This window comes from Heteronotia binoei, chromosome 11 (assembly GCF_032191835.1).
Source record: "Heteronotia binoei isolate CCM8104 ecotype False Entrance Well chromosome 11, APGP_CSIRO_Hbin_v1, whole genome shotgun sequence".
NCBI lineage: Eukaryota > Metazoa > Chordata > Lepidosauria > Squamata > Gekkonidae > Heteronotia > Heteronotia binoei.
Window position 1 is genome coordinate 48,707,526 of NC_083233.1, and position 24,182 is coordinate 48,731,707.

Genomic DNA, 24,182 nt, shown 5'->3' on the forward strand with positions numbered 1-24,182 from the left:
GCAATCAACCAGCTGTCTGACTGTGACCTTCCACAGAGCAAGTGTGGCATAGCAGTGAGGTTGGGTGGATCCAGGTCGACAACAGCGTCAAAGACAGCTTTTGTGTTGCTGTTCCATTTTGGAAGTTTTTGCATGGGGGCAGCAAATGATGCCACATGAATCTATCACATGACTGCTCTGCCACACAGCAAACTCAGCCTGGATCCATCATATACAACACCCATTATATGAACTAGACCTCCATTGCTTGGCTGGATGTAATTCCATTCTGGCTGTACCACTGGACCATCAAGGACCAAGGCTTAGGAGATGACAAAGGTCTCCATTCCATATCATATATACCTGCATATGCTTCATCACTGGGACTTACTGCCTTTGTTGCCAACAGCAAGACTTAATTGCATCACAACAAGTCCAGCTGTTAGCTAAGAAGGGTGCAGAGCATGATCAAGAGTTGTACTGAAACACAGTGTGAAATATAACCTTTCACATCAAATACATGCAATTTATTGAAAATGCAAACCTTGGCAAACAAAGGCAAAGCTTTTAGTCTTGCTAGCAATCTTCAGGTATGTGCAACCCAGATTCAGGCACCGCACCAAGCACCAGGTGACAGCTTGTGTGAAAGTTTTGACACATCACTGCCGGCGGGGAAATGGCAGCTCCCCAGCTATGAACGGTGAGAACCAGGAAGCTGCCATTCCAGTCTCAGCTGAACTTTTGTGTACAGTCGCATGGTACATTGCCTCAACCCAAGGAGAAAAAACACGAACATACAAGCAATCAGTACTTATATAAAAATTAGAGATGTGTGGAAATGTTACTCTCTAGGCCTGGTAGATGTTTTGTAGTTAACAATGCAAATTTATTTCTTTTAGAAGCAGGTTGTTCTATTGTCCTGACCTACTCTCTTCATTTATTCAAATCCCCATTGTTTTCAGAAATGAAGCAGGTACCTTGCTTGGGTTCCAGCTAGTAGTGATGTCATTTTAACAATAAACAGCTTTATCGGACTTGCTGTGTTGTGATGGTAACTTTCTGGATATAGAGGCCCCTAAAGGTGAGGTGGGAAAGGTCCAGGTGAGTGTGGGAAAGGGGCTTTACGACAGTTTCAGAAAACAAAATCCCAAGTGCTGCTTTGCAACCAGTTGGGGAAGGAAATCCCTCTTTTGCCTTGAGGGAACACGAAAGAGTTTCATTCCCTGGAGTGCTCTTTATGTTCATGGCATCCTGAACACAGCAGTGCAAATGAAATTAAATGCTGGCTTGGGCACTTGTCTGGTGGACTCATCCCACACAAACAGACGTTGCTTGGAACCTCTTTCCCTGTGGGAACAAATATCTGGAAGAAAATTACTCCCCTGATGACAACCAAAAAGCTTTTCTTTGTTTTCTTTCTTCACCGTTAGTTAATATGCTGTAAAGTAGACATTCTTTATCGAGGGCTAAACCAGAGGCCAGAGGAAATGTAGGATATTCACTTTAGACAGCAGGCGATGAGTGGTAAACACTTTGAGATCCAATATTCTGAAGCACCTACTAGGTTGTGGACCAAGTGCAGAAGTGTCAGCAGACTCTGAATACAGAAATCTGAATCCAATCAAATTCTTTCAGGACAAGAACAGAATTCAATTGTTATGACTAATGTGAGGCCTTGGTTAATATTTCCTTGGCTAATGTTTCCAGTTCTGGCCACCACTAGGAATGAGCCAATAGAAGCATGATTTTGTTAGCTTTTTCGGCTGTGCCAAAAACCACCAGCAACCCTTTTGGGCTATTGTTTTGTTGCTGCAAAAATGGTCACCAATTCAAAACAAAGATGCCTGAATTATCTTTGTTTGCCCTCAATGATATTAGCACATAACCAAATTTGATTAATTGTGTAGCATCATGACTTCATTACATTCACAATCAGTGATCCCTGATTGGCTGGGATTACCCATGTGACTGACTGAGGAAAATGGCACTAACGTTGCAGCAAAGGGTAAAATGTTGTCACAGTTAAGAGTGGGATAATATTTATACTCTACTGCCCGGGGAGGGGGGCAGGTTGCCAGCTCCAGATTGGGAAACTCTTGAAGATTTGAGGATGGAGCCTGTGGAGGACAGGGACCTCAATGGGGTATAATGCCATAAGGCAGGGGTATCAAACATGCGGCCCAGGGGCCAAATCAGACCCCTGGTGGGCTCCTATCAGGCCTCTGAGCAACTGACTCTCTTGCTTCCTTCTGCATGACAGCTTGCTTTGCCAGACTTGCTCATTCACACAGGAGCTACAGAGCAAAGCCTCTGTTTTCTCCATTGGCTGAGGCTTCTCCCTTTGGGAGGAAGGGGGGGAGGCAGAGCTTGCTTTGCCAAGCTCTCTCAATTGCACAGCAGAGCTACTGAGCCAAGCCTCTCCTCCTTCTATTGGCTGAAGTTCCTTCCCCTCTTGGTCCCCTGGGGAAGGAAGGAAAGAGCCAGAGTTTCCTTTGCCCAGTTCCCTGGATCCCATAGGAGAAATACAAAGAAAGCACCTTTAAGACCAAGTGCTAATGTTTTAAGCATGTTTTAAAGGGTTTTTTTTTTAACCCTTAATTGTGTTTGTCCGTGTCTTAAATAGGTACACACATGACCTGGCCGGACATGGCCTGGCCTGACAAGGTCTCATTTATGTCAGATCCAGCCCTCATAACAAATTAGTTCGACACCCCTGCATGGAGTCTACCCTTCAAAGGAGCCATTTTCTCCTCAGAAACTGATCTCTGTAGTCTAGAGATTAACTGGCATCTGTAACTCCACCTCAAAAGCACTACTTTTGACCAGAACAATCAGTACAAACCTAATTATCACAATCCACAAAACTTTGGATAGGACTTAGAGACAAACTAGGGAGATGGCAATCTCACCATGGCAATCACAGAAGGACTGGAAAAATACACACAGCCGTAGGGAAGGGTCCTCTCTTACAATGTTATGTGATTTTCTTTTCTTTTTACAAATTTATCCTGACTTTAGAAGTCTTCATTTGCAGAATTCATGCTGAAAATGGCAAAAAAAAGTACTGTCATTTCCAAGGCACCTCCACACAGTCCTTTAAGCAGATAGGTTGTGGAAGGATGCAGGTATCTTTGCCCTTCTTACAGGCCCAAAAGGTACTGAGGAGTGGCCAAACCTGTTGTGCACCAGAAGTTCCTTATCCGGAGCTCCCAGCAATATTTCACTCACTCCATACACCTAAGGACTCAGAAGTGAATTCAAAACATTACTGGGTCCTTTGGCTGTGAAACTCCCAGTGCATGTCTGGTTTGGCCTTGTGTCTCTCCTCTCTGTAAGGGAGAAAAGCAGGAAGAATTGCTGCTTTTTTCTGGGAAAAGAAGTGCCCGAGCTCTCAAGAAGGAAATGAAGGAGAAATACACAGGTGCCCCTTATGAACTTTAAAACATTGTTCTTGAAAATTTTGTTACCACTAAGAGGTTCCAGAACTCCATTCCACAGGGGACCCCAGGGGAAAAAGCCCTGAGGGGGTTAAAGTGGCTGCAGACCTGGTTTTGCCTAACAGCGATTCCACGGAAAATAGCGATGAGACCAAAAAAAAAAAAAAAGAGTCTGGAAAGCATGAAGCATCCCTTGAAGTGCTCCATGAGGAATACCTTCTAACCTCAGCAAGTGGAAGAAGGAGCCTTATGAACTTCGGTCACATTAACAACCTTCCTATTTCATGGCCAGGAGCAGAGATCCATGACCAGAACAGAAGGGAAGAGAGAGGCCAAATTGTGAAACGGCCTGCGCAGTCCATGCTTCTAATGAAACTCCTCCACTCCAGAGGCCTAGCAACACAGTGGAACAAATTGATCACCTCGCTGTGACACCAGCACTTTGCTAATTGCTAGATGATGGGACTCGAGTGTGCAGCCAGGACAAAGCAGGGTGGCTATTTCTGTGTGACTTGGAGCCTGCCCTTGTCCCAAGGAGCTCAAAAATTGGCATTTAAGCCTTACTCTGAGGGAGAAATTTGCCCGAGGGTTTGCCCTGTGAGCTTTGTGGCTAAGCCGGGATTTCAGTCAGTATATCTTAATGCAAACTCAGTGCTCTAGCACAGCTGTGGTGAAATGAGCAGTGAATGAAAGACTGGAGGCTACAGAACAGAGCAGGAAATGCAAAAGGGACATAGAGCCTCTTCCCAAGCCCTTCTCTCTGTACTTCCCCCTTGCAAAGACAGAGCATAGATGACAAAAGACAGGGCTTTTCAGTGGTGGCCCATTGGCAGTGGAGTACCCTTCTCTTTAAGGTTCCCTTGGCACCAACTTTACTCTTTTTTAGGCACTACATCAGAACATCTCATTTTTTTTACAGAGGCTTTGAGGAATTTTACTCTTTTTAGTTGTTTAGATGGTCTGATTCCACTCTGAGGACTGTTTTATAAATGCCATTTTTGGGCCATTCGAAGCTGTTCTTATGACCTGGCTTGGTTTTACAGATTGGTTTTTACTGGGAACAAATGCTGTTTCAGTGATTTTATTGTTTTGCTTTCTGAGCCACCTGAAGCTGGTATCTGGAGAAATGGCATATAAGTTTTCTAAATAAATAATAAATAGTGCAAGACTCAGAAAGTCTACACATACACACAAGCATCAAGAACATCCAAGGATCTTTGCTGTTTATTTGCTTATTTATTGTTATCTTGCCTCACCCTCTGCATATAATAGCACAGATTGCTAGATGGTATCAGGTAGCAAAGGAGTTCTGTTTCCACTCCTGCTGGCTGGGTTTTATTTTTGTTTTATATCTTTCAACAGCGATAGTAAAATAAAAAGAGTGTGAGGAATAGGGAGGAGTGCCCAAGAGTGGCATTTCGGTCGGGGAGACGGTGGCATCAGGGTGTTTGGAGACAGCTGCGGGCGAGGTAAGGAGGGGCGAAGTACCAGGGTAGCTAGCCAACCAGTGGGACGACGGCCCCCCCTCTTCCCCCCCCCGCCTCTTTCCCTTGCCTCCTCTCTCCCCTAGTGGAACTGTAAACACCTGGAGTCCACATATAGGGCGGAGAGTGAGCTGAGGACGCCCAGTGGGAGAAAGGGTGAATTACAACTCACCCGGAAACTGAGTTACTTGGGCGGCGGCCGCACGGCTGGGGGAAACAGGGAGGACTAGCACCCCCCTGGAGCCCTGGAGCCGGGTGGAGGCTGCCTGAGCTCTCAGACTCTCCCCCCCCCCAACAGGAACACCAATGAGAACGTTAATACTACCAACTGTAAGAACTATGCAATCTTACCATCTAAGAGTAAGAACAAGATTGAGACTTAATACCCGCCTCTGCCACAAGATAGCCACCTACACCCCGCACCCTAGACTCTGCCGCCTTGCACTTTTTTGGACACTATCGCACTTTAGACTTTCCCGCCTTGCACTTTTTGGACTTCTGACACTACCGCACTTTTGCTTTTAGGGCCTCCATAATATAAGTAGTAGAATTTTGCACTTTATCACTCTGTACTTACTACTCCGTATTTCTGGGATACAGCAGCACTTTGCCTACCGAGTTTCCGTTATCATCAGTCGACACACTGGTATCCACCACAGACGATGACTGGCCTGGGGATTCCAGTACTCCTGGGGAGGGGAAGGTATGACGGTGGGAGCAGGCAGATCTACAAGCGAAGGAGGCTGAGACATGAGAGTGCTCGACCACCTTCCAGCCTGCGTCCCATCCCGACGGTGACAGGTAGTGGGACCAGACGAACTTACCCGCCTCCGACACTGGTGTTGTGCAACGCCAGGTCCATCAATAATAAGACCGGTGTCCTTCAAGACTTCCTACTGGAACAGGACGCGGACCTGGCTTGCGTGACCGAGACCTGGGTCCGAGATGGGGAGACTGTGGCTCTCTCCCAGATGACCCCCCCGGGTTACTCGGTCCTCCACCAGTCCCGGACTAGCGGGCGAGGGGGAGGAGTGGCATTACTCATACGAGAGGTTTACACCTTTAGGGCTCTCCCGGCCCCGGAGATTCCAGGCATTGAATGTGCCAGCCTGATGTGGGATGTTGGGGAGGGGTTGGCGATTTGGCTGGTGTACCGACCACCTAACGCACCGGCCGCCGCCTTACCATCCCTGGTGGAGGCCGCGGCGGGCTGGGCGTTGGAGTACCCAAGGCTATTGGTCTTGGGTGACTTCAATGTTCACGCCGATGACGCGGCCTCCGACCAGGCAATGGATTGAGGAGATCGCGCCTAGGCGTCCTCTGCGCCCCCGCCTCAAACCGTCTCCCTGGTTCAACCAGGAATTGCGGCAATTGAAGCGGGACCTCAGACAACTAGAGAGGCAATGGCAGCGTACTCGAGACGAAGTGACCCGAACATCTTATAGAGAGAGTTTGAAGACCTATGAGATGGCAATCAAATCCGCAAAGAAGACATACTTTGCGGCTAAGATTGCGTCCGCAACTTCGCGCCTGGCACAATTGTTTGAAATAATTCGAGACCTGACGACTCTGCCCCAGGGCAGACCAAATTCCGTTGAATTAGAGATAGGCTGTGAGGCTTTTGCGAACTATTTTGCGGACAAGATCGCGTCACTCCGCCACGACCTCCCTGTCAACTTTGAGACAGTTAACGCAACCGAAGCCCCGAGCATGTCTTCGAATTATATCCTGGACGGTTTCAACCCCCTCAGCCTGGAGGAAGTCGACAGGATTCTCTCATCTGCCCGCCCAACAACTTGCAAATTGGACCCATGCCCTTCCTGGCTTATTAAATCTTGCCAGGGGGATCTTAGATATCCTATACGGGATATCATAAACAGATCCCTAACGGAAGGGCTTTTTCCGGCGCCCCTTAAAGAGGCCGTGGTCCAGCCCCTCTTAAAAAAACCATCTTTAGACCCGGCCCAATTGGCACACTATAGGCCGGTCTCAAACCTGCCCTTTCTGGGCAAACTTATTGAGAGGGCAGTGGCGAGGCAGCTACAGACTTTCCTGGAGGACGCTTCCATCCTCGACCCACTTCAGTCCGGCTTCCGTCCAGGTCATGGGACAGAGACGGTGTTGGTTGCCCTGGTGGATGACCTTCAACGGCATCTGGATCGGGGTGGCTCGGCAGTACTGATGTTGTTGGACCTATCGGCGGCGTTCGATACGGTCGACCATCGGTTGCTGACTTGCCGCCTTGCCGACGCGGGGATTCAGGGGTTGGCCTTGCAGTGGCTTTCCTCCTTCCTTGAAGGTCGGGGACAAAGGGTCGCGATTGGGGGGGAACTGTCCCAGAGGCGCTCACTTAATTGTGGGGTGCCCCAGGGAGCGGTTCTCTCCCTGATGTTATTTAACGTCTATATGCGACCTCTTGCCCAGATTGCCCGAAGGTATGGGCTGGGGTGTCACCAGTATGCTGATGACACCCAGCTCTATCTACTTATGGACGGCCGACCGGTCTGCGCCCCAGAAAACCTGGATCGGGCATTACAGGCCGTGGCTGAGTGGCTCAGACTGAGTGGACTGACACTGAATCCTGCAAAGACAGAGGTCCTTTGTTTGGGCCGTCGGGGACTGGGGGGGGGAAATCCCCCTGCCAGCTTTTGACGGTGTACCACTGAGGCCAGCGGACAGGGTCAGGAGCCTGGGGGTGCTATTGGAGCCGTCCCTAAAGATGGAGGCTCAGATAGTGGCCACTGCCAAGTCCGCGTTTTTTCATCTTAGACGGGCAAGGCAGTTGGCCCCCTTCCTGGCCCCCGACGACCTAGCAACAGTGATCCACGCCACGGTCACCTCGAGGTTGGATTACTGCAATGCCCTCTACATGGGGCTGCCCCTGTGCCGGACCCGGAAATTGCAGCTAGTGCAGAATGCTGCGGCCCGGCTGTTACTGGGCCTCCCAAGGTGGGGGCACATCCGGCCGGGCCTTCGGGCTCTGCACTGGCTTCCAATAATATACCGAGTCCAGTACAAGGTGCTGGTCATCACCTTTAAAGCCCTATATGGCCTGGGACCTGCCTACCTGAGGGACCGTCTCTCCCCACATGTTCCCCAGAGAGTACTGAGGTCTGGCACTCAAAATCTGCTCACCATCCCCGGGCCCAAGGAAGTGCGTCTCAAGGCAACTAGAGACAGGGCCTTTTCCACAATGGCCCCTATGTGGTGGAACCAGCTACCGGGAGAGGTGAGGGCCCTGCAGGACCTTGCTCAGTTCCGCAGGGCCTGTAAGACAACCCTCTTCCGGTTAGCCTATGCCTGATTAGATAATGTAGCTACCAGATTTCTGTGATTATACTGTATAGTTTAATGTTATAATTCTAAGGTTTTTAGGTTTTAATTGTCTGATTTTAAATGTAATAACTTGCTCTGATTTTACTGTTTTATTGTTTTATTGTCGTTGTAAGCCGCCCTGAGCCACTTGTGGGAAGGGCGGGATAGAAGTCACCAAATAAATAAAAAATAAATAAATAAATAAAGCACAAGAAAGAAAAAACCTTGAAATTCAACAAGGTTTGATTAAAAAAAGTGGGAAAGTACATATACAGTAAAAGCACAGATGTAACAGACTCCTATAGACTTAGCTGCCTTCTTCATACTGCAAGGGAGAGGGGTGGGTTACCACTGAATCATAATTCATACTGCAGTGAGAGTTACATCCTTCTAAACCCACAGACTTCAATAAGGGTTTAACTTTTTCTTAGGACTGCAGTGTAAATAACCGGATGGGCAGGCTGGGCCCACCAACCTTGCCAGCCTAAGAGAAGGAAAACTCTAACATCAAACCCGGGCAGATAGAGCTCGTTAATGTAACACCTACCACCTGGAGGACTCGCTGCCGGCGTCCCGGCTTACTGGGCCATGGCAGATGACCCCCAGATGAAAGGGTGGAGCCAGTACCGCGCACACTGGGCTTCACCTAAAAAATTCCTCTGCGCAGGCCTGAAGGGCATATCCACATACACAACCCACAACGCATCAAGTCCTGCAGCGATGGGCAAGGGGCGAAACGGCAGGTGGAAGGTGCCACTGGAAGCCGCAGTCCCGATCCTGCATGTAGGCGGTTCAGGGTATTGGTCGCCTGATGCTAACCTGGAGACGAAAGCATTTTTCGGCAGCACCCTGAACGACCAAGCAGCCTTATCTAGGGACAGCACTGCTTGCTCCACACGGAGAGGGGCCTAGAAAAGGTGGCCTAAACAAAGCTCGTCTCCTCCACCCCAGTTGGCTAGCCGCGGTCAACGGGCATCCTTACTTGCGGTCAAAAAATAACAACAAAGAAAAGGCATGCACCTGCCTCACAAAGTGTGCAAAGACTAAAGCTTTCGTGTTGGAACATCAGAACCATGCTTGACACAGTAGACAGTGGTCGCCCTGAACGACGCTCTGCTCTAGTTGCCCACGAACTTCTCAGGTTGAATATCGACATAGCAGCTCTCAGTGAGGTCCGTTTCCCTGAGGAAGGTAGTCTTCAAGAACACGGTGCTGGCTATACCCTCTACTGGTCAGGTAAGTCAAAGGCTGAGAGCCGCCTTTCTGGTGTTGGCTTCATGGTCAGGAACTCCATTGCCTCCAAACTCGAAAACCTGCCAACAGGTCACTCAGATCGCATCATGTCCATGCGCCTTCCACTTCAAAACAAGCAGCATGCAACACTCTTCAGTGTGTATGCCCCAACCCTTCAAGCAGATCCTGCAGAAAAGAAAAAGTTCTATGCTGACATACACAACTTCGTACGGAAGACCCCTACAGAGGACAAGGTGATCATCCTTGGTGACTTCAATGCCAGAGTAGGTAAAGACTCGGAAGCCTGGAAAGGAGTACTTGGCAAACACGGCATTGGCAACTGCAATGACAACGGGCGCCTCCTGCTAGAATTCTGCGTGGAGCACCAGCTCACCATCACCAACACTATCTTCCAGCAGAAGAACAGTCTGAAGACAACCTGGATGCACCCACGGTCCAAGCACTGGCACCTTATCGACTACATTCTGGTGCGCCAGAGAGACCTTCAAGATGTCTTACACACCCGAGTAATGCCCAGTGCAGAATGTCATACGGATCATCGTCTTGTACGCTGCAATCTCCGTCTTCACTTTAAACCCACACCCAGGAGAGGAGGTATCCCTCGGAGGAAGTTTCAGGTTGGCAGCCTCCAGTCAGCCGAAGTTAAAGCTGCCTTCCAGGCAAAACTCCAGTCAAGAATTGAGGACCCCAGTTGCCCCACAGACCCTTCTCCAGAAGCACTCTGGGAACACCTAAAAACTACTGTCCTGCAGATCTCTGAAGAAGTCCTCGGGTTCTCCACAAGGAAGAACAAGGACTGGTTTGATGAGAACAATCAAGAGATCCAAGATTTACTGACGAAAAAGAGATCTGCCTACCAAGCACATCTTGCTCAGCCCTCCTGTCCTGAGAAAAAAGCAACCTTTCGCGCTGTATGTAGCAACCTCCAGCGCAAGCTTCGAGACATTCAGAACGAGTGGTGGACCAAGCTTGCTGAGAGAACCCAGCTGTGTGCAGACACTGGTGATTTAAGAGGGTTCTACGAAGCCCTGAAGGCAGTATATGGTCCATCATATCAGACTCAGAGTCCCTTGCGTAGTGCAGACAGCCAAGTGCTCCTCACAGACAAGGCATCCATATTGAACCGGTGGTCGGAGTATTTTCAGGTTCTCTTCAGTGCCAACCGCGTAGTTCAAGATTCAGCAATTCACCTCACCCCACTTCAACCAGTGAAAACAGAGTTGGATGAGATCCCCACTCTAGAAGAGACTGTTAAAGCCATCAAGCAACTGAAAAGTGGCAAGGCAGCAGGAGTTGATGGAATTCCACCAGAGATCTGGAAGCATGGGGGCACAGTACTACATAGCTCACTTCACAAAGTACTTGTGACCTGCTGGGAACAAGGCAAATTACCACAGGACTTTCGCGATGCAATCATCATCACCCTATACAAGAACAAAGGGGAAAAGTCAGACTGCTCCAACTACCGGGGGATAACCCTGCTCTCCATCGCAGGCAAAATCCTTGCCAGAATACTCCTGAACAGACTGGTGCCCGCCATTGCAGAAGAACTCCTCCCAGAGAGCCAGTGCGGCTTCAGAGCTAACAGGAGCACCACCGACATGGTATTTGTTCTCAGGCAGCTCCAAGAGAAATGCAGGGAACAGAACAAGGCTCTGTATGTGACTTTTGTCGACCTTACCAAAGCTTTCGATACCGTTAGCAGGAAAGGCCTGTGGCAAATCTTGGAACGTTTAGGATGTCCCCCAAGGTTCCTCAGCATGATCATCCAGCTACATGAAGACCAGCGAGGCCAAGTCAGACACTGCAACGACCTCTCGGAGACCTTCCCAATAGGCACAGGTGTAAAGCAAGGCTGCGTTCTCGCGCCAACTCTCTTTACGATCTTCTTTAGCATGATGCTTCAAAGAGCCACAGTAGATCTAGATGATGACGATGGTGTCTACATCCACTATCGCACCGATGGCAGCCTGTTCAACCTGAGGCGACTAAAGGCCCACTCCAAGACAATGGAAAAACTCATCCGAGAGCTACTGTTTGCTGATGATGCTGCACTCGTCTCCCACTCGGTATCAGCTCTGCAGCATATGACGTCCTGCTTTGCAGAGGCTGCCAAGCTATTCGGCCTAGAAGTTAGTCTGAAGAAGACAGAAGTTCTCCACCAGCCTGCACCCCAGGAAGATTATCACCCTCCCTGCATCACTGTGGGTGAATCAATTCTGAAGATAGTCCAGCAGTTCAGCTACCTGGGGTGCATCATCTCCTCAGATGCTAAGATCGACAAGGAGATTGACAACAGGCTGGCAAAGGCAAACCGTGCCTTTGGCCGACTGCACAAAAGAGTGTGGAGCAACAAGCATCTGAAAAAAGGCACAAAGATCAATGTTTACAAAGCGGTTGTGATGACAACCCTCATCTACGGCTCCGAATCGTGGGTTTTATACCGTCATCACCTGCGACTCCTTGAGCGCTTTCATCAGCGCTGCCTTCGCACCATCCTCAACATCCACTGGAGTGACTTTGTGACCAACACTGAAGTTCTCAAGCGGGCGGAGGTTACCAGCATCGAGGCACTGCTGTTGAAGACGCAGCTGCGCTGGGCAGGGCATATTTCTAGGATGGAAAACCACCGCCTTCCCAAGATTGCCCTGTATGGCGAACTCTCCACCGGCCATCGAAATAGAGGGGCACCAAAGAAGAGGTACAAGGACTCCTTGAAGAAATCCCTTGGCACCTGTCGCATCAACCATCACCAGTGGTCTGACCTAGCCTCAGATCGCAAAGCATGGAGGCACACCATCCACCAGGCTGTTTCTTCTTTTGAGAACGCACGCATAGCTGGTCTTGAGGACAAAAGGAGATTGAGGAAGAATCGCACTGCTACAGCACCAACCCTAAATCAGACTTTTCCTTGCAGCCACTGTGGCCAGACCTGCCTGTCCCGCATTGGTCTTGTCAGCCACCAGTGAGCCTGCAGCAGACGTGGACTATTGCACCCTTCTTAAATCTTCGTTCGCGAAGCCAAGCCGAGAGAGAGAGTGTAAATAATATGCCATGGCCTTCCCAGCAGCTCAGACCACCATAACCACCTCCTGGGGGACAGTTTACAGAAGGTACACATTGTTCCTTAGAAAAGGAATCAAGTGCATGTGCACCAATCAGCCTATTCCCTCCCAGTCCTTAGGAGAGTCAATGAAGGGTGTAGGTCAACAAAAGGAGGGTCAGCTTGTTTAGAGCAGCATGTTCCCAAGATCCAAGGGTTCCTGTTTGTAAAAGCACACCCCATGTTCTGCTTCCGGTCCCTCCACTCTTTCTTCCATAGATGTACCTGCATCCACCCCTCAAGCTGCCTCCTACAGGCACTGATGCCACCGGGCAGCATTACCAAAGGGGCATCATGAAGCTCCCTACAATGGAAAGAGCTCTGGATTAGCCTTCTTGCATGGAATGTTCCTTAATAGGACCCTTGGCTATCTGTTCCTAGAAGCAAAGGGAGGGGGGAGAATAGATCCTTATGATTTAGTCTTCAAATCCTTGGATTTGGTTTGAACTTAAGTAGGCTAGAAAGTTAATCCAGATGCGGAAACTACCCAACTCCCGTTTGTTGGCAAATCCAAAGTGGGCACTGGGGAAGGACAGGCACGATCGATTAGATGCATGTAAAGAGATCAGGATGCAAAAGGAATGCCACTTATATTTAGAATCTGGAGGATGTTTCTGCATCAGATTATGACACCGTTAAGTAGGTCAGAGCAAAGACACGCAGCACTCGAGTCCCCTTCAAAGGCTTCCGCCTCTCACTTATTATTCCACTCACTTCCCTACAATCTGAAAGCCAAGTCCCTTTGTCAGTCTTTGTGCCACACTGGTGCTTGCCATACTCCTGAGCACTCAGCTTCTCACTGTAGCCGTCCCAGTTTTGTGTTCCTTCCCAAGTGCCTGGAAGCACTACCTGGATTTTTAATAATCACGTACAGGAAGCTACCCTAGATGGAGTCAGACCGTTCCTCTGTCAAGGTCAATATGGACATTTGACTGGCAGGAACTCTTCAGGGTCTCAAGTGAAGGTCTTTCACATCACCTGCTACCTTTTCACTGGAAATGCTGTAGACTGAAGCTCTTGCATGCAAAGCAGATGCTCTGCCACTGAGTCTTGGCTATGAAGAGTCATTCTTGTACTTACTAACCCTTGGAAAAGAAAGACGTTTCCTTCCGGGGTGGCATACAACCAGCCAGAGGCCATTATGCTTTTCATGTTTATGTGTCTATTTTTTTTTACCATTTTAAATATCTTTGTGAGCCACCTCTAGCAGGTGGCAAATACATTCTCTAAACAACAATAATAAGGCCAAAGACTAGCTTAAGCCAGCTGCCCATAGCAACTCCTTTTCAGTGTCCTGTAAATCTGGCAGCTTTTGTTTAGGGAAACCATTCAGCTCCCTGGCAATTAAGAGAGACTTGCCATAGACTTGCCAACTGGTTATGACTCTCATATGCTGTCTGTTGACCGGAGCTTTTTTTGGTAGAAAAAGCCCAGCAGGAACTCATTTGCATATTAGGCCACACACCCCGACACCAAGCCAGCCGGAACTGCATTCCTGTGGGTTCCTGCTTTTAAAAAGCCCTGCTGTTGACCAAAATGAGTGAATGCTGTTTGCATGATGGACCACTTTGGTCACCATGAACTAGGAAACCAGAGAAGCATTTTTTTTTAATCTCTCACTGGGCAGCTCCTTGTCAGGTCACTCTCAGATGAAGTGTGAAACATTGGTTCATGCATTCCCTTCCACGATAAGTAGAGAGCTTTTACAGAGTCAGTTTCTTTTGGAGATGGGAAGAGAGAGAACTGAGGCCTTGGGGATCCCTCTCCAGAGAGAGAGGCACACACAATGTATTGGGGGGAGGGTGACTTGAGATCATGCTAGTCCAAAAGTCCATTCTACTAGCCAGCTCCATGCAAACTGCTGCTTCTTTCTCCAGTTGTTTAGCAGTTCTTCTGGCCAAGGTCCACTTTCTCAGTAAAACAGGGCCTGCACTGCAGGAGCCTTGAGCATCAACTGGCCACCAGGCTATGCAAAAGCCTTAAGAGATGGCCTTCACTTTGCATTGCACAGCCAGATATTGCCTCTTAATGTGTGCAAAGTGCTGTGCAATTCTTGTCTTAATCTGTGTTAACACCCAGCCTGCAGTCACTTAACAATTCCAGCTTGATCACCAGGAATGTCCGCACAAAAATCCAGGAGCAGGAGAGGACAGCAGAGAATTGCTGACATGTTCTTCATCCCCTGAGTTTCAGGGCAGTGTAGGCCATGCCAGGAACTGTGCATCCATGGAAAGCAGGCAGGCTCAAGTGGCAGCTGTCACCACTAGGCAGGCCAAGAATCAGAGCAAATTTGTAAGTGAGGCAGGCAGACCCACTCAGCTGCACTCAAAAACCTACTTCTTGTCACATCCTGTTAACCTTCCTATGGTCCCTGTCCTGGAGCTGCCACTGCTGGAAAGGAAATGGGAGGCGAGAGGAATAGAAAAACCAGGGACCTGCATTCACCAAAAAGACTGTGAACCCAGAATGCTCTGGGGGATCTAGGAAGAGCTGAACGTGCACTGTTCTTTGCTTCTCCTGCACAGATACACTTAACACTGCTCTGCTGCATGGCAGGAGAGCAGAAGCAGGGAAGATGGATGGTAGCATCCTCCTGCAAACTTGGTCATATAGCTGTATCATCATCAAGTAAGTGGCATTTCAGAATATCCTTGCTATGTGGCATGCTTTTTAACAAGACTCTTGGTTACCTGGTCCTTTAAAAAGTGGGAAACCAAGAGTCTCATGATGCCTGAAAGAATAAATATCTTATGTTTCTTTTGCAAGCTAGAACTCAATGTCATGGACCACCTGCACAGATACCAGATAGGAATGTTGAGCAGAACATAAACCAGCCTGTTTCTCAGTTTCAAGCACTAGTTGCAAGCATCAGGGCTCAGCTCTGGCTAAATCTGAAACTCCCCCCACCCCCAAAAAGGCAAACCACCCTTTAAACTTGTATACAGATCGCTGTAAAGGCCTGCAATCTTGATCCATCAGTGTGGGGCACCACAGTTGACACGCAATCATATAAACAAGTAGCTGTGTTGGTGCACAGAAAGAATCTAAAAACAGAAGTTGTGAGATACCTTTCACTGGGACCAATTTAAAGAGTCACAAAGCAGTGGGCAAGCTTTTGACTTCTCCAGATATCTTCATCAAGCTGTATATTAAAAAGAAAGGTAGGGGAGAAAGTGGAAAAATATATCTCCAGCCATGTCTCTGATATGAATTCTGTGCAAGATGTATTTGCAGGCTTTCTTAGGTTAGGTACTGTTAGCTGGAGCTTGAAGGCATAGCTTCTACAGTGTATGGCAGTGCCCTTGTATGTCCAAGTTCACAGTGTGCTATTAATCATGGCCAGCCTCACCCACCATAATTGTGCCAGTTTTTGCTACTGGGAGCCAGGCTGGCCTTGCCAGCAGGCAGATCAGGCAGAGATCAATGGATTTCCCAAAGTGAACTAGAAAAAGAGGATCTGCTTGAGCATTTCTGTCTGTGATCATTCACATTCTCTGTATTTTAAACCCAAGCCCTGCCTTTGAACCTCAAAACTGTCTACAGCCAATCAGTTACTTTAGACAGTACCAGCTTCATATAAGGCACATCACACCCATTTTTTGCTGTTGCTTTTTGTTGGCCTCAGTGCAGCAGAAATCATTCCAGAACACCTCTGATATCAGCCATTACCAACTTAAGCCTACACCCATGGAGCTGTTTGTGGGGCTGTACCTTCTGGGAAGAAGAATGGCATTTTGATTTTGAGAACAGAAATACCAGGGGTTAATCAAATATCCTTCTGGCACCAAATAGAACACAATATTCCAGGAGCAAATGAGAAATGTGGAGCTCCTTATATTCACAAAAAATGAAAATGAAGTCCTAAATAAAGAGGGATCTTAACTCAGCAAAGGACAGGTAGATGCCTGCCTGTCAAAAAAAGAGTAGCTATTATGTGTCTGTGAAATTAAGAACATTTTGCATGAGGGTTTGCTAGCATATCCCCTGAATGGATCCCAAGTGGCCCTTCTAAGACATCCACCTTTTAATGCTGCGGGGCTTTCACACTGCCCATTGTTGGGGAGGCATTTTCCTCTTTGAGATGCAGGTGACATTTCTGATCACCTCCTGAATGTCTTCGTTTCCTCTCCTTTAAGCCCTTCTGCCTGGTTCCTCCAAGATTTGAGAGTGGCAAACAAGATTAAGAGTTTGCAGACATATTGTTTGTATGGCAGAGAGGGTCCAAGTGAGCCAGTGCAATGGTGTATAGTCCAATACTTATTCTATTCTGAGCATTAAAGCAAGTGTTCCTTCAGTGTGATAAATCAAAGTTTGCCAGATCAGCATTTCAAAAATGAATTGAACTTTAATCCCAGAAGAGGAGGAGAAGGCAAAATGAGGAGCTGCAAATCACATAGGAAGAAGAGGCATTATTCCAGCAACAGTTATCAGCTCAGCTGCCCACAGGAAAAACAGCCCGTGGTTTTGTGGCAATCAGTTTGGGCTTCTTTTATTTACTTTACTTTTCTTTTACTTCATTTATACTCCACCTTTCACCCCAATAGGGACCTAAATCAGTTTGCATAGTTCTCCTCTCCTCTTATTTTATCCTCTTAACCACTCTGTGAGGTAAGTTAGGCTGAGAGGGCCCCATGGCACTTCCATGGCACAGCAGGAATTCAAATGGACTCTCCTAGCCCAACACTCTAATCCCTGCTTTAACCTGACTGCCCCTCTTTCAGGGTCCCCAGACACTGCTGCTGCTCTTCTTTCATTCCTGTAAACACTCTTGTGCAGGGGCACCTGTAGAAACTCAGGGCCCCTCTCACCATTCTGTGATGGGAGTCCCACTCTGTATTTCAAAAGTGATACAAGCCTCATGTCCACTGCCATGACTCACCCCAGGTTCACTGATACTGACACCTCAGATGATAAAGGGTCCCTTGTGAACCCTGAGATGCCTACAGCGTAGGCCCCTCTGGATGCTTCCCAGGCCAACACAGGCTCTACAGCCTCCCTCCTGCCTACAAGGCTTTGAGAACACTGCTGCAGCCTACCTAGGGAGCCAGGGACAGCTGGCTCATGCTGTCAACCAGACCTGGACATGTTTTCTCCAAGCTGCAGGTAGCTCTTCTTGGATATTCAGTAGCCATTTCCACTGTCATAGTGAGTCCAGAACCTACTGCAGAGGTCTCCAATATTTTTTAACCTGTGGACACCTTTGGAATTCTGTCGTGGCATGATGGGCACAGTCACAAAATGGCTGCCACAAAGCAGCTTCTGTTTGAAATGGAGCCAGACACAAAATGGCTGCTGAAACTTACCTTCAATTACACAGTGAAGATCCTTATGCTGTGCTGGCAGCTGCTGCCAAAACAACCTTTTAAAATATCTGCAAAACCAATCAAATCCCCACTGGCTAATCAGAAGCCTTGCTGGGTATAATGCACCTGTCAAAGACGTTCAGATGGCAATATGCTTTATTAGCAAGTACGTCACAAAAACAACATGGTGAGTCTGGGTCCCCTGTTATATATCCTTCCTGGAACAACCTTCTTCCTAGTCAGGTCCAATCCTGGCCAGTTAAACTTCCCACCGCAGATCGTCATAGGCGGGCTTTGTTCGTCCCTTTCAGGCCCCGCCCACAGGTGCGCTGTGCTGTACCTTCTGGGACGAATGCAAGATGCAACACTGGGCAAAAGCCTCATGCAACTCCACCCACTTTCTAAAAACACTTGACAGGCACCAGGAAAGCTGTTGGCAGGCACCATGGCACCCACAGGCAGCATGTTAGGGATTCCCAGAATGGAGAGAGGGTTCCCTGACCTAGTGGGTTTATTAGAAGTAAGAATTCACTGGATGAGTGAAGCTAAGACAAATTCATTTAAAGGCAACAGCCAGTGGAAAGCTAGCTGCTGGAGCAAAATAAGCAGAGATTTGATTGGGGGAGAGCAGGCTATTTGGAGAAAAGCAGAATACTGGCTGAGCAAAAACACAACACACATTATCTGACTCGGATAGAAGTAGAAGACAGATTTATACCCCGCCCTTCTCTTTGAATCAGAGACTCAGAGTGGCTTACAATCTCCTATATCTTCTCCCCCCACAACAGACACCCTGCAAGGTGGGTGGGGCTGAGAGGGCTCTCACAGCATCTGTCCTTTCAAGGACAACTCCTGGGATAGCTATGGCTAACCCAAGGCCACTTCAGCAGCTGCAAGTGGAGGAGTGGGGAATCAAACCCGGTTCTCTCAGATAAGAGTCTGCACACTTAACCGCTACACCAGACTGACTGGGCCATGGGAATGTTAACTACTCATTTCCTGGTGTTGCCATGCCTCTACTTAGTACGAGGGATCACAAATAGCCCCTATTTCCGTCCCTTCAGTTGATCATCTTTCCCTTCTAGAACTGACCATAAGATAATTGTCTTCCTCAGGTTAGTGTGGTGTAGTGGTAAACAGTGTCAGACTAGTATCTAAGAGACCCAAGTTCAAATCCCCAAAGCTTGTTGGGTGACTTTGGGCCAGTCACACTGTCTCAGCCTAACTTACGTGACAGGGTTGCTGTGAGGATAAAACAGAGAGCAGAATGGTGTAAGCTGCCTTGGGTCCCCATTGGAGAGAAAGGTGGGGTACAAATGTGTTAAATCAACTCCTTTGGAGAATGTGGCTGCCGAATCATCCCCTCCAACTAGCACGGTCCAGCTCCGTTGAGTCTGCCTCCCCCCCCCACTCCCGAAAATACAGTGGCATCACCAATGTACTTTTCACATATGGACTGTTTGCACATCTAGTCTAGCAGAGGAGTTTATCAGAGAAAGAACAAATGCTACTTTCTCTGTTGAGGAGCTGCAACACTCCTGGGGCAGGGGTTGTGGCTCGGTGGTACAGCACATGCTTCATATGCAGAAGGTGCTTGCCCAGGCCCTGAAAAAGATCCTTCTCTGCTGCAGAATCATCGCCAGGAGGGACGGTGGCTCAGTGGTAGAGCATCTGCTTGGTAAGCAGAAGGTCCCAGGTTCAATCCCCGGCATCTCCAACTAAAAAGGGTCCAGGCAAATAGGTGTGAAAAACCTAAGCTTGAGACCCTGGAGAGCCGCTGCCAGTCTGAGAAGACAATACTGACTTTGATGGACCGAGGGTCTGATTCAGTATAAGACAGCTTCATATGTTCATATGCCAGTCAGAGCAGATAGAATTAAAGAGATGCTTGGTATGAGGCCCCTTCACATATCCAGTGGGGCAGGTCCTCAAAATGCTGAGATGTGCTGGCCACACCATCCTCAATGAAGAAATGCCTTGCTAGACTTCACAGGATCACACTAATGGGAGTTCACCCAGTTTCACCACAGATTCTATATATTTTCCATGTTTAATTTGATACAATGAACGCAGTCTATATTCTGCTCCAGAGCCTGCAAGGATATACCTCTCTACACAGGAAGGGGTTCAAGCACACATCTTTCAATGGCTACCCTTGTCATGCTGCTTGCTCACTTCAGAAGCCATGATGAACTCCATGCCTATCAGTGCAAGAAACAGTCAGGAACCTGGAAACCAAATGGATCTTCTCTGCTTCAGACAGCATCGGCGTCTTTAATGATGCTGGCACTGGAGCCCAGCTGGAGGGCAGACTGATGACATGTGAGCCAGGATGGAGCATCTGCTGTGTGGAGGTTCTTCCCAGCAGGCTTCTCAAGTGTGGGACAATTGCCCTTGTAGGGAGTGCAGCAGAGCAGGGGATCTGCTCACCTTGTCTTTTGACAGTTTGTGCTTCCTGCTTTTGGCTTCAGTGCTCTAGCTCTCCTGTGCCCACAGATCAGAGTTCTGTGAGTACACATCTAACATGGATCATTTACACTGTAAAGCAAAGTGATCAGCATCATTCCACCAGCAGGAGCTTGGCAGAGATCCCAAGTTTGACGTCATCAATGACTGAACTCACTTTTAATGGAAAGAAATGTCATTCAACATCTTCCAACTAACTAAACACAGAACAAGGCTAAGTTTGGGGACTTTGTGATTGACAGATGAAGACTAAGAAAACCAGAATCAAGTTTCATATCTTGATTGCTAAATGATAATTGCCCAGACCGGAAGGGGGATAGAGAAGAGTGCTCCTTCAAAACACCAGACCAGACTCAGTCATAGGCAAATTGACCATTATGGCCCCCAAGAGAAGCCCTGCAGGACTGATGGCCTGGAGGACTGCCCCACCTCCAAGGGCCATGCCAGCCCCTGGGGTGACATGGGGGACACTGTCCTGCCCCACATTGAAGATGGAAGCCACCCCCCCAGCTGGTGACACACAGTATGTGGGTACAAGCTAGCACGAGCTGCAGCCAGCCTGATCCTTCCGGCCCCATCTGTTGGGGGGCAGAACCCCTTTTGGCTTTCCAACCACTCCTGATCAGCCCCCAAAGTTTATTGATTAAATTAAAACATTTAACTTTCCTCATCATTCAATATAAGGTTGCCAGCCTCCAGGTAGCACCTGGAGATCTCCAGTTATTACAACTGATCTCCAGCTGGCAGAGATCAGTTCCTCTGGAGAAAATGGCTGCTTTGGAGAATGGACTCTATAGCATTGTACCATGCTGAGACCCCTCCCCTCCCCAAACCCCACCCTCCCCTGGCTCCACCCCCCCCCAAATTTCCAAGTATTTTCCAACCCAGAACTGGCAACCTTACAATACTTCAGAAATATTTCCAATTAAAATTTGAAAAAATAACAAATCCCAAATCTCTACTTCCCCCTTTATAAAGAAATCTGCAGTCTTATATACATTTTGCAGGATAAAGACCTCGGTGAAGAAAGGTGTTTTGTACAATCTTCCTTCCTCCTGTGAATTCATCCTCTTGGAATCATTATTTGGCCCCCACACCCTGAACAGCCCAAGGACCAAAAAAGGGTCTGATTCACACAGCCAAAGGACAAGCCAGCTACCTTGGCTGGGAAAGAATGAGAAGTCTGGGCTCAAGGGTTGCTGTCTCCAGGTTGGGAAATTCCTGCAGATTTGGGGGTGGCACCTGGGGAGGACAGAACATGCCATGGCATCCACTGTCCAAAGTTCTCCAGGAGAAATGATCTCTGTGAGATGTCCAGGCCCCACCTGGAGGTTGGCAACCATGCCGACCTCCTTATGGCATCGATTTGAACTTTTAGCAGTGACCTGAGCAGCCTTTCAGCAAATCACCTGTGCTGCATCAAATAGTAGTGGGACATCCTATGCTGGCTTCATTCCAGACTCCATTCACCTTCTCTCTGGAACTTTTTGTCCTGGTTTTCCTGGTGTTCACACCACTTGTCCCAGCCTCCTGGAGGATGACATGGGTTAATCCTTGGCTCTGTAGTTGCTGGGCCTCTTGATTCCCCTTGCTATTGGCATCAACATCAGGAAATGCCAGAAATGCATTTCTCAATGCAGAAATTGCTTCCCTGTGTGGGGTCCCACACAAAGCCCCAAACAGGATCCTCTTCAGCGTATGAAGTTCACTCCTTGGAACTGCCTTCTTTCCCACAACATAAGGGGTTGTACCAGAGTATATTCTATAATTAAGGTCTACCATTACAGGTACTTTGTGGCAGCACACATCCATCTTATACGGTGTCATTTTGTCTCAAAAGTCCACTGCTCCTTACAGAACCACACTACTTGGGCAAAAGGTATTTTTAAAATTTAGCTCTGCTTTAATTTATCTTTCTTAATTACTGTAATAAGTTCCCAGCCCTGTGAGCCAGGAGATACTTTCCAGCTGCCAGCTAGGCTTCCAGTGTAGGGTCATTCCTCAACTTGGAAGAGCAGCCACCGCTGGCATTTTTCCCACTGACTCAGGAAGTCAAAGAACTGAAATCGTCACTGGAATAATGATGAAGTCAGCCTAGGAGGGGCTATGGCTCAATGGAAGAGCTTCTGCTTTGCATGCAGATGGTCCCAGGTTTAAACCCTGGCATCTCCAGTTTAGAAAAAGGATCAGGTAGTAGGTGATGAGGAAGACCTCTACCTGAGACCTTGGAGAGCTGCTGTCAGTCAGAGTAGACAATCCTGACATTGATAGACCAATGCCCTGATTCAGTATAAGGCAGCTTTGTGTGAGCAGGTTGTGATAGCACTTTTTATATCACACATGAATCAGAATGAGCATTTGGTATAGAATGAATACTAAAAAGTAACACCTTTTTTTAAGAAGAAAAAAACTCCTTGCTCAAGTTACTACTGAATTTTAAAAGCTTGTGTGGTGTAGTGGTTATTGTTAAACAACTATCAAGAATACCTGGGTTTGAATCCCCACTCTGCTATGGAAGTTCACTGGGTAACCCTGGGCTGGTCAGTCTTTCTCAGAGTTGTTATTGTGAGGATAAAATACATGATGGAGAATAATGTTGCAAGGTACCCTATAAAGTGGGATATAGTCATTGTAAATTCTGTACTGTGTTGTACATTGTACTATTCTTAACCCTGAGATCCACCTTCATTGTACTGTTTGTTGTTTGTACAGTATTGTCCTTATTTGCATTAATTTTGAATAGTTTTTAATTGTTTGATCTGCCTTAAGTCTAAGGGTGCAGTCAGACAGGCAGGTTGCCACAGTAGTATCTCAACTAAATAAGCCACTTGAGTTTAGAGTGGTTTCTGTCTATTAGACAGTGCCCACTAAGCCAGTATCAGAGTGCTACGAGCCCATGTTTCACCATCCACATCCCTAATGCACTGCAACCATGGCTGGGTTGGGTTTTTTTCCTAATGCCCACTATGCACATGCAGAAGCAGACAAGTGCACACATGCTCCTGCCCACGTTCTATGGGGGTGCTGAAATGGGCGTTGGAGAGGGGTTGGGGGGGGAAAGGACATGCTGGAAACAGTGGAATGATCACACCACTCATGCACTTCTATAATGTACCTGGGTGATCAGACACCTGGAAACCCATCATGGAAGTGCTTTGGCAAAGTAGCCACCAGAATTTGCCAGTGGCTATTTAATCCATGTGGGAGTAATTTTACTGCACTGTAGAGACAAGTGGAGCATGGGAGTCAGATATGTATGTTTGATCGTACCCATTTGATCTGGAGGGGAAGAGTGGCTACATTGAGCCAAACTGTTCATGTAGTCACACCCTAAGAGAGAACAGCACACTGTAACTGAAGTACCTAATAAACCCCCTTGATAAGTAAACAAACGTTTACTTATGAGCAATAGGCAACAGAGCTGGCCCTCTCCTCCACACGCTTCTGGACACAGTTTGAAGCAGTGGCCGACTGGGTATAAAAAATATTGGTTGCCAGGAGATATAGGGGGCCCATCCACAACGCTAAAGCTATCATTTCATTTTTGTAATAAATAATTTTTTAAAAAAAACCAGCGGTAAAAAAGGTACAATTAAAACTTTCTGCGAAATAGGTATATATATTTTAGTAATTACAGTGTATATATATTATACATATTACTGGCAGTATACAGTAGATACTAAATGTAAATACAGGTTGCATTTTCTCCAGGGGAGCTGATCTCTGCCTGCTGGAGATCAGCTGTAAAAGTGGGAGATCCCCAGGCCCCACCTGGGGGCTGGCAATCCTAAATACAATGTAAATTTTAGTTGCATTACAGCAGGGATGACCAAACTGTGTC

The 24,182-nt window shown here is 47.8% G+C and overlaps 1 non-coding gene across 1 annotated transcript; it reads left to right on the forward strand.

Moving 5' to 3' along the window:
• Window positions 1-22,441: 22,441 nt before the first annotated feature.
• Window positions 22,442-22,513, forward strand: TRNAA-UGC (transfer RNA alanine (anticodon UGC)). The gene has a single exon. It is a non-coding gene; the product is annotated as a tRNA-Ala (tRNA).
• The last annotated feature ends 1,669 nt before the right edge of the window (window positions 22,514-24,182 follow it).